The following is an 11220-nucleotide window of genomic DNA, read 5'->3' on the forward strand; positions in this document are numbered from 1 at the left end:
CACGGCTCTCTGCCGTGACAGGGGAGGGGCTGGATTCCCCCCTCCCCCAGTGCTGACTGGCGAATCGGACGGGGGAGGGGACAGGTACAGCTGGCTCTGCCTCTAGATAGGCAGAGCCAGCTGTCACTCACACAGCTGGGCGGATCCCGGCACAATTGTCGGGATCTGCTTCAGCTGCGGCGTCTCAGTATACTGCTATATGCTGCTCGCGGTATACTGCGGCGTCTCAGTATACCGCAAGCTACAGCTCTCGGTATACTGAGCCTAGGGTGACGGGAGGATGCTAGTTTGTGTCCTCCCGTTACCCTAAGGATAACTATGGGGAAAAGCCTTAACCCCATAGTTTGCCTTTAAGTTAGTAAACAGATCACAAGTAATCGGGGGCAACTTTGACATGCAGCAAGGCCTTGCTGCTACCTAGGTGACTGCTTGCAAAGACACTGTAGAACAAGGCATGATATGCCAGTAATGTGGAAAAGATCAGATGCAGGAGTCTACAAGAAATACTGGTCATTTGACAAATTTCGAGCAGTGTATGGCCAAGCTTTAACCCCAACCTGATCGCTCTGCTACAAACAGAGTTCTAACTCAGGTGACAATCTAAGGATATTGTGCTCCCTCAGTAAGCAGGTTTACAGTTTTAGACTAGGAGCCCATTCTTACAAGCCTGTGCACTAAAAACACTCCATTATAGCAGACAGCCAAGTGCGTTGTGGCAGTTCTGGCACTGTGCAAAGTATCAGACTTTGCCGAAGTGGTCAGTGTGTTTTTTGCTTTTTATACATTTTTTTTAAACTTCACCTGTAGAGTACAATGTGTACTCGCTATTTAAGTACTCGCACAACAGCACTGCCAAGCGGTGGGCTGCAGTGGCATCCAGTGCGCTGTGGAAAAATGGAGCATAAAGATGCACACCCATAAACTAATACTTTGTTGGAAGTACCTTTTGATTGTATGACAGCATTCATTCTTTTGCGGTAGGAGCCATCAGCATGTCCAGGGCTTGAAAAATTTTAGGGTTTCTCACCAGTCAGTCAAAAATGTCACCAGTCAGCATGACCGGACTACAGCCTTGCAATTTATGTTAAAACTTTTTGGGGATAGATAGAGCTTTCTTTTGGATGTATATAATCACCATATTTTGGTTAAAACATAAAAGACGGGGTCAAGTCGGGTAAATAGACACCAAACATGTCAAGCCTTAGAATTGCGTGCGTCCGCAAAATGGCAAAAAACGGCCACACTGAAAATTGGCTATAGGCGACGCTTAAAACGCTTTTACCGCTCATCAGTTTAGTGTTATCGGTGATTAATGACCCTGAAATTATTGCTCACACTCAGACGTTCGCGGTAATATGCAACATATGTGGCACAATCGTTGGTTTCGCACATAGGCGCACCCGATGCATATGTGTATGTGGGGGGTGGAGGACTTAAAAACAACATATTTTCCCCCTTTTTTAATGCTTTATTTTTTTTTACACAACTTTATTCTATTACATGGGGCTAAGAAGCCCCCTATGTGATAGCCAATTTACATGACAGGTCCTCTTTATGAAGACATCAGGGGTCTCCAAGACCCCTGTCACTGAGGGACCCCCAGAGAAGCTGTTGAAGCAGAGATCTGCTTCATCAGCTTCTGTAGCTGGAAAGTAGAGCTGTAACAATTATTCAATTAAAATAGACGATGGAAAAACGTCGTCAACGATTCGTCGGCTATAATTCAAATTTCCCGCTCACGCCCACGTTGGTTAAGCCGCTCGCGCCACGCCTACGCCGGTAAACCCGCTCACACCATGCCCACCGCACACGCTGAGGACATACGTCTGGCCCTCTCCTCCCGGCGAGTTTCCCGACTCGCTGCCCTCAGCCAATCAACAACGCCGCAGCCTGCCGACAACACAGTCATTCAAGGTAAGTCGAGATCGGCCGGGAGCTTTTTAATGTTTCCTGTTTTATTTTTTTTAAAGTGGCACACTGCAGAACATTAGCAGCTATAGAAGAACACCAAATCCCAGCAATAATACATTAAACAGCCTGTATAATTGCTGGGATTTGGTGTTCCTCTATAGCTGCTGGTGTTCTGCAGTGTGTCGCTGTATTATACATTGGTATTCTGCATTCTCCATTTTCAGTATAAACAGGCTGTGCAATGAATCAACACACTGCACTCATTTTTTAAATAATGGTGATTGTGTATAGTGAGCCGGCTAGGAGACTGCTGCTGCTATCTGGTTGCCATGGCGTTCTGGACGCTGTTGGTGTGGCAGGTGTGTGCATGCCTGAACAAAATTCAGAGTTAGGACTTACCGGTAACTCTATTTCCATTAGTCTTCCAGGACAGCATCACGAGATGGAATCTCCTCCCCCACACACAGGAAACACGTCACTTAATCTGCTTAAAAGACCCTCCTCTCCTCCACTCCCTCAGTCATCACGAGAACCGAAGGCAAGCTGGAAAAAGACAAGGCACAAACAGGCAATACCACTACATCACATTAACACTACAAGCATCAATGGGCGGGCAGTTGCTGTCCTGGAAGACTAATGGAAATAGAGTTACCGGTAAGTCCTAACTCTGAATTTCCCATAACGTCTTCCAGGACAGCATCACGAGAGGATAACCAAGAACTTACCAATACAGCACGGGATGGGTGGACATGCGGATGTGATTTCGCCACCCTCCCCTGATGCTGTCTCCATAGCACCCAGGGAGTCTGCCTATCCCCATACAGTCGGATGTACAGGGGGTGGAGTTTGTGAAGGAAGAGGAAGTGAATACAGGATCTTCTAGGGGACAGGAGATCATCAGGAAGATCCATTTAATACTCATGGTGTCCAGCTGCAGGTATCGGCGTAGTTTAAAATTTTTTGACACAATCTGTTTACACAAGTTTTGTCCAATTTGCATATAGAATGGTAGGAAGATGTAATTCGGGCGTCTGAAGGGGAGTTCACTTTACTTTGATTGGCGTTTGTTTTTCACTGTTTAGTATATATTTGCACTTGTTTGTATTGTTTCATTATCTGTTTTGCCTGAGGAAGAGACTTTGCTGTTCCGAAAAGTCGCTCTGATGATGAGACACCTGTGAAGTCAATAAACATCGACTTTCTACATGCTGGAGTGCTTGTGACCTTTTTTTCTTTTGGTTATTGCAGCAGCCCACTACCCGCTGTATTTACATTAATCTGCCGTATGCAGAATCTTGCCACTGGCAGCTGTCATTCCCTGGCTGAAGCTATTCAAGCGCCATGTGCTTACATTACAGTACTGGCCAAAAGTTTTGAGAATGACATAATTTTCACAGTCTGCTGCTTCAGTTTGTGCGTTTATTTGCATGCAGATGGCAGGGGCAGCAGGGCAAGTTTTAATTTTTTACTTTATCACTTTTATATATTTTATTAGGTTTTTTTTTATAGAACTTATTTTTTTCCACTTCATCTTATTACTATTACAAAGGTGCTTACAAGCCCCTATGTGAAAGTTTACACATCATTAATATATAATTTTGAGTAGCAATATTCCCTACTTTAAGACCAGGGGGACTAGAATTCCTATTGCCAGGCGTGTAAAATCTTTTTGTACATTTAGCCTGGCTTCAGGCAAACATCGCTAAATGTTCCCTGCTTTTCTGGGGGACCCGGGACCACGACACATGAGCTCAGCATGGAACTGCAAAGAAGATCTGTTTTGTGTTGGAGGGCAGGAGATTGTGTATGCATGTATAATTATGTTTCTTACCTTTTAGATGCATCTGTAGCAGGCCTTTGCAAGTTTCTCTCTAAATTTCCAGTGACACGAAACTATGTACGTGCCATAGAAAGACTAGAGACAGAGTGTGTGTGAGAGTGTGTTGCCCCCGATACAGGTACTAGCATCGGTAACGGGACCGATACAGGGCATTTTGACAAGTACTTGTCAAAATGCCCCGATACACAGCGCTGAAGCTTGCGCTACTTCCCCCCGTCCCCTTACCTTCCGACTGCTGTTCGGGAGTGCAGCGGCGAGTCATCGCCGGTGGGACAAGCTCCATGTGGGGTCCTAATTTAGCTGGCAGGCGATCGGGCAGTCGCCAGCCAGATAAATGACCCCCACCTGGAACTCCTCCCACCGGACCAGCACTGACTCAATGCTGCTCTCCCGAACAGCGCAGCTGTAGGGGAAGACGAGGCCGTGCAGGCGGCCAGCGATTACTGCCAGCGCTTCTGTCAGGTGAGGAGAAAGCTCTGTGTGCACGGGCCTGGGCGCTATCTGACTGCTGTAATGGTGGAGGGTGTGCGGGGCAGGATCGCTGGCTCCTTTGTGTGTTTACATGCTGCATACATATGTAGAGAGGCCTGTCATCTTCTGTGCACTGCAGCCTCAGGGATCCCCTCCCCTGCACAGGGTGTGTATATGGTCATCTCATGTTTAACCAGGCCGGCATGTGTCATGTGTGCCCATATCCTCTGCTAAAAATTAATAGGTTAAATGATCCGTAGTACAAGTACGTTATGTACTATGGATCATTTAACCCATTCATGTTAGCCGAGGATAATTGTAAATCTATTGCTGTAGTGTACTCTATATGTAGTACATGTATGTTACACACATCCAGTACACTGCAACAATAGATTTACTATTCTCCCCTGCTAATATGAATAGGTTAAAAGATCCATACTACATAATAGTACAATATGTAGTTCTACTATGGATGTGCGTGCTGTATATGTACTATGGATCATGATTTAAACTATTCATGTTAGCAGAGCAGAATTGTGAGCGCCTCCCACAAGCTGAGCACAGAGATGCGATGCAGCAATCCTGCCCAGCGCCGACTACGAGAGGCACCGCGTGAGACAACAGGTATCGGAGTGAAACTGAGTGAGGGAAGCTGGGACAAGGCTGGCTGTAAATCTATTGCTATAGTGTACATCAGGGGAAGTTATTGTACTTGGTCCTGAAAAAGTGGTATCGGGACGGACGGACGGACGGACACACACACAGTTATATTAACCTGCCCAGCCCCCCCCTTGCGATAATAAATAAAGTCAGTACAGAGAACTTCGCTTTCAAAATATCGAAATAGAGATTGTATTTTGAAAGTAGCTTCTTTTTTTTTAGGTTATGCTATGTGAATGAGAAACATGTAACAAATAAAATAGGTGTTATCCCAATATGGCTACAAAATTATAAAATACACTTTAAGGACCCTAAATATCAAGGAAATTGACAACTCCAGCAAACTGCAGCCAAAAATTAGATTAAAAAGGAATAATCCATTCAAAGATAAAAACAACAAAACCAGCTTTTGCTGCAATATTCACCTTCATTCCAGATATTTCACCAAAGTACTTTCTTGCTGCTAGATGTCCTATAGCCAGCACCATTCAACTCACTTCCTCTGAGCCCAGGTCATCCTGGACTCATCCCAGCCTGTGACTGGACATTCTCTTCCTATCAGCACATGAACTGATTGGTTCCTTGGACTGCTTTTTCTCCCACTCTAGCCCTGCTGTACATGGACCACAATAGACTCATAACAGGTCAAATTCATGTACTTGGACTGGTTGCACTTAAACGAATTTAATGATGGAGCTAGTAATAGCAACTTGCATACAGCTGTTTCAAGGTTCTAAGCCCTTACTACCGCAACATATGGCTTTACTAGTTCTATAGGGTGGCACTTATATTTCTCCCCCAAAAAAGTGTCGAACCTATTTGGGTGTACAGCCATCTTTGCTGATGCGCGCACACACTTAAAGGGTTAGAATATCTATACATCACCGTTCGCAAAAAAAAGTCTGCTACTCTAGAAATGGTCTTGCTACTGGCATAGTTGGGTTAGTTCACCTTAAAGGTGCCCATACACCTGCCGATTATCGTACGATAACCGCGGGAAATCCTGTGATCGTGCGATAATCGGCAGGTGTATGGAAGGCGTGCGACCGTTTCTACTGTACTTGCGTCTTTTGTCTTACGAAGAAGACAATCGTACGATTGTCGGCGGGTTTGTGGCCTGCTCGTAAGATAAATGCCGCACGGGCCGGTGTGCGCAAGCATTGCAGTCATCGGAAGCCCACCCCTCAGCGGGGCGGGCTTGCGATGATAACAAGTACGATCTGCCTGTCCAAGATAAGCAGATCGCACGTTTTTTAATTACCTTACAACCATCACAAGACAAGAGTCTTGCGATGGTTGTAAAGTAGGGCTGCAACAACTAATCGACATAATCGATTATAATCGATTGAAAAAAGTATGGCCAGCTTTACATCACCATTCCAAAAAAAAGTACCTAAGCATTCAGCTTCTGCAGTGTTTTAAAGAGCAGACCTAACAAATTAATGGTCTCCCAAAACAGTTACTTTTAGGTTGCCAGTGTGTTTATTTCAGCTCTCCACTGAACTTTCAAGCCCCTTACATGGCTGGTGTCATCGTTAATAACATGAGCAGCACCATAGCAACCGCAATCCAAATCGAGGTTAGGATGGCACTTTCCTTGGTTGTAAAGGATAGGTGGTTGTAGTTCAGCCTTAAAAGAGAACTAAAGCCAAACTTTTTCTTTTGCTTTAGTCCTCTTGCATGTCAAAAGGTGGACATTTCCTAATGTACTCCTAGAACGCAAACCCAAAATATAGCGGGTTACTGCCCTCTATTACCAGACAGTGTAGAGTTGCCTGCAGCCGAAAAAGAGCCCAACAATATTGTCAGGAATCACCCCACTGCCTGATTGATAGCATTTCTAGAGCCAGTGCCAGCTGTGCCCGCCCCCTTCCACGTCTGTCCCTCCAATGAGTGCTTGAGGAACAGAGAAGGGAGAATACCTGCAGGGAGCGGTGGCCGACAGTCACTACCCTGCAGGGAAAAGATTGAGCTGAGCAATCAGCAGTTTGTGGTCGCCCGACTCGAACTATACAGCCGGCTTATGACACCTGCAGTGTCACAAACTGGCAAGTATTGGAAAGAGTACATTTTACTGCCCCAATATGACTCCTTTAATACCCAAGGTATACCTGTAGGCCTCTCCACAGCCTATCTGTAAAGCTTCTAGAATCAGAGGAGGAACGAGCACTGCGTCTGAGCAAAACCCTGCACATGTGTTTGACGCACAAATGCTGAGCTCATCCGCCGCTGTGAAACAAAACAAAAAAAGCGCACTGCACATGTACAGGTTGTAAGCTAGCTGAGGCACTTAACTCATGTGCTGGGGGGGCAGGGTCACCCACTCTACAAGGTTTGCAGGGGAACAGCTGTGCATGGCCTACTGGTATTTTTTGGAAATTAAGCACCTTTTTCAGAAAGGTTTTTTTTTCTTTTTAGAAAGGTGACTTAACGGTGAACTAACCCTTTAACTATGGCAGTAACAAGACCAGTTCTATGGAGCAGGAAGGCAGTCATGGCTTCTGCTTATTATACTGCCAGGAATGGCACACACCAAACCTTCTCCATTTGCTTTCCTACATACAATCACAACAGAAAAAAGGGAATTTCATCATAGCTTCCCTCATCCTTCCTGTCCAATGAGTCATAGGACACAGGAGTTACGTAATAACGAAGCTACCCAGGGGCAAAACTAAATCATTTACAATTAGGGCCGTGTCCGCCTCCTACTCAGCAAATATAACATGCTGCCTCGCTCTGCTGATGTACCAGCCCACCAAGAATCTGGTATTCATCGCTCAATCAGGGAGCTCGCTTGTTAAGATTATTGCGACACTCAGCAGCTGAGGAAAAATGGATCACTGCATACAAGAAGCACGTTCCTCATCAGGAGCGCGCTGAACGACGGTACTTGTAGTCTCTTCCCACGGCTCAAGCTCGCAGCACAATGCAAACAAGAACTACTATTCCCATCTACCTTCGCGCCGCTCTACACGAGACGGTCGGTTAGCACCCTACACAGACAGCTGCGTACTAGCAACTCCACCCGCCACCTGATTGGTTGCCTCGACATTCGGAGTACGCCCCCTCACCGTGAGCCTTTGTCCAGCCGCTGCTGCTTTGTGTGATACGGCCGGGCACAGCCCTGACGCCCGTTTACTCCCGTAGGTAGGCGTATCATAAAAAGGCCTGAAGATACACGAAGAGATGGCTTAAAATGCCAAGTATGAAGTCCTAATAACAAACCGGTTAAACCATGCTAAGAGGAAACTTAACACGAGGCCAACCAGCCCAGAGCCCACAGCTGAGAAGCAGCAGATGACAAAGCACCTCATCCATACACTCCACCAGTGCCGCACCAACCCCATCACAAACCTCCCTCTTCCCCAGGCCGCACACACCTTAGCACGATACAAAATTAAATTTTCGGACGGATAAAACAAGCAATAAACGCAAACTCACCCCAACAGCTCACAGCACTATCACCAGCGCCGCCATAAGCAGCACGGCACATTACGTAGGAATAAAACACGGAGCTCTCGCGAGAACTTGTAATCCCACGGGAGGAGGGGAGATGCGCTTGCGCACTGTGCAGTTTAGAATGCGGCGCTGGCCGGAGACTCGCGCATGCTCATTGGAAGCCTGCACACGTCCTGGTGGTGATGTCATGTTGCTGGCGCGAGCCAGTATTTTCATGCATTGTCCTAACGGTGACCCCGGACATGAGCGCTGGGGTGTCGAAGTTGGTCTCAGCAGCAGCTAATTTCGTTGTAAGTGTTGGTCGTGGACACAAAAACATGTTTAATGACTTAAAGTGACTCTGTAACAAAAGGCGGTTAAAGCCTGACTCTGGAAAGGATTATCTTCACAGGTCTCAATTTGAGCAAATGTCCTAGTTCAAGAAGAATTCTTCTATGTAATGCAAGAATACTTCTGTGCAGGGACGTGGCCAGGTGAGGCAGAGCCTCACCTAGTACTATGGAGGAAAAAGCTGTCCACTTCAGATCCGAAGCTGACAGCGTTTTCCCCATTCAGACTGGCTTCTAGCAGGTTACACAGCAGGGAAAGCCTCCCAGCTGTGTAGCCTGTTTATTACAGGTGGCGCTATATCTGGCTTTTGATAGCCATTTTAGGTTACACAGCAGCGGGCTTCCCCACTGCTTTGTGTAACCTGATTTAGTGAGGCAAGAGCTGCAACAGCCTCTGTTTGCTGTTAGAGGCTTGAGCTCTGTGGATGGCTGGAAGCCAAAGCACCATTTGTCCAATCAAAAAAAACAAGTGAGGACATCGATCTCGATGCCTCACCGGTGACGAGCAAGTGAGGGACAGGGAGGCTCCTTCCTGTCTCCTCCCTTCTCCATCCTCCACACAGCTCGGTGACCGGGTTGGGGAGGAGGCGGGCAGGGGAAATGCCTCATCGAGAACGGACTCCACTGCACGTCACTGCTTCTGTGTCCTTCAAATCATCAAAGTAGTATTAACCATTTCCTGGCCGGCCGTTGTAAAAAAACAGCCGGCCAGGAGCTCTCTAGATCTGAACGGGCGTCTTTAGACGTCCACTCAGCCTCGCCCAGCCTGAAATGGCTGTTTTTTTAAAACGGCTATAGAGCCGGCGGATCGCTTGTATGAGGTCCCGTGAAGTGCGCCCCCCTCCCGCTGGCCCCGGGCTCTGCGATGCCCGGTACGAGCCTGGGACCAGCATAGTGCCACTCTGACAGGGGATCAGAGGGAGATCGGTACAGGAAATCCCTCCGGTCCCCTCTCCGCTGTCAGAATGCGGAACTGATGTATGTCACATCACTTCCGCATTCTTGTGTCACTCTCCAGCTTCAGATGCTGGGGAGAAGCTGATGAAGCAGATCTCTGCTTCATCAGCTTCTTCAGGGGGTCCTAGGTGACATTATGAGTCTTGGAGACCCCTGATGTCTCCATAAAGAGGACCTGTCACTTCTTTTGCTATCACATAAGCGGGTTTCTTAGACCCCTATGGGATAGCAATAAAGTTAAGTGGAAAAAAAATGAAAGTTTCCCCCCAAAAATTAAAAATTACATATAAAAAAAAACATTTTTTTTTTAAAGTCCCCCCCATACATACACGCATGCAAACAGGCGTTGGGTGCGCATACGTGCGAAAACGACGATTGCGCCCATTACACCGCACATGTTACATATCGTCGCGAATGTCGGAATGAGAGCAATAATTTTAGGGCCATCAATCACTGATAACACTAAACTGATGAGCGGTAAAAGCTTTTAAAGCGCCACCTATGGTCAATTTTGGGTGTAGTCGTTTTTTTTTGCGATTTCACTGGTGCGCGCAATTTTAAAGCTTGACATGTTTGGTGTCTATTTACCCGACGTGACCTCGTCTTTTATATTTTACCAAAAAATTGGGTAATAATTGTTTCCTAATATGATGAAAAAATAACTTTTTTTTTTCAAAATTTTAAATAATTTTTCCTTAATATAGTAAAAAAATAAAAATCCCAGTGGTGATTAAATACCACCGAAATGAAGCTCTATCTGTCCCCAAAAAAATGGTAAAAAAATTCATTTCAGTACAGCGCTGCATGACGGAATAAATGTAATTCAAAGTCCCGCAGCGCTGAATACTGAAAAATGGCCTGGCCAGGAAGGGGGTCTAAACACCTGGTCTTGAAGTGGTTAAACTCTTAATCCTATTTTCAATAATGAACCCAGATCAAACAAATATACATTGCCCAGCAAAGTACTTCTTTAAATTTTTTCTAAGCATTTGTAGTCATCTTGTTTCCATTCAGCTCCATGTAATACCCCCCTTGACCTCGGGGTGAATTCTAGGATCTCAACTGCAGTGTAAGTATGTTATGGTAGTTGTTTGGGGATCAGTATGGCAGCTCGGTCTCTAACGCCCTGTATTTCTAGAGGCTAAAAGGGAGCTGCATCACATCATACCCCGTAGTGTGGTGGGGGTAGCTTCAGATGGTCCGCAACTGTGCGGGTATACCTGCATATAGTCACTCACTGCAGTGCAATACCTGTATACGGCAGGGTTATGGTACTAGAGGTAGTTTAGAGAGTCATATAGCAAAGGCAGCAAGTAGCTAATACAGAGCCTCCATTATTGGAAATGCAGGGTAATAACTGGTTACAGTAGTAGTAGCTTGAGGCATGAAATGTCACAGCAACAGTATATAGCAGATTGCATCTTCAGGGTTAATGGTAGACACACAGTGGTACTTCAATTAATACAGCACTCTTCAGAGCAAGATCCCCACTGGGACATAGCCCATATACTTGCGGTTCTGGTGTCCCAGAGGTGGTGAGCCCAACAGGGGTAAGTATAGCCCTAGTGGATGGGGTCCGGATCGAGGTCAGGA

At 46.2% G+C, this 11220-nt stretch overlaps 1 protein-coding gene across 1 annotated transcript in view; it reads right to left on the reverse strand.

Moving 5' to 3' along the window:
* CSDE1 (cold shock domain containing E1) overlaps nt 1-8429 on the reverse strand; it is a 65160-nt gene extending 56731 nt beyond the window's left edge. The window contains exon 1 of the mRNA XM_018571422.1: nt 8324-8429. The gene's annotated coding sequence lies outside the window, so the exon portion shown is untranslated. The remainder of the gene's footprint in view (nt 1-8323) is intronic.
* Nucleotides 8430-11220: the final 2791 nt, after the last annotated feature.

This window comes from Nanorana parkeri, unplaced genomic scaffold, assembly GCF_000935625.1.
Source record: "Nanorana parkeri isolate BGI_ZX_2015 unplaced genomic scaffold, ASM93562v1 scaffold1752, whole genome shotgun sequence".
Lineage (NCBI taxonomy): Eukaryota > Metazoa > Chordata > Amphibia > Anura > Dicroglossidae > Nanorana > Nanorana parkeri.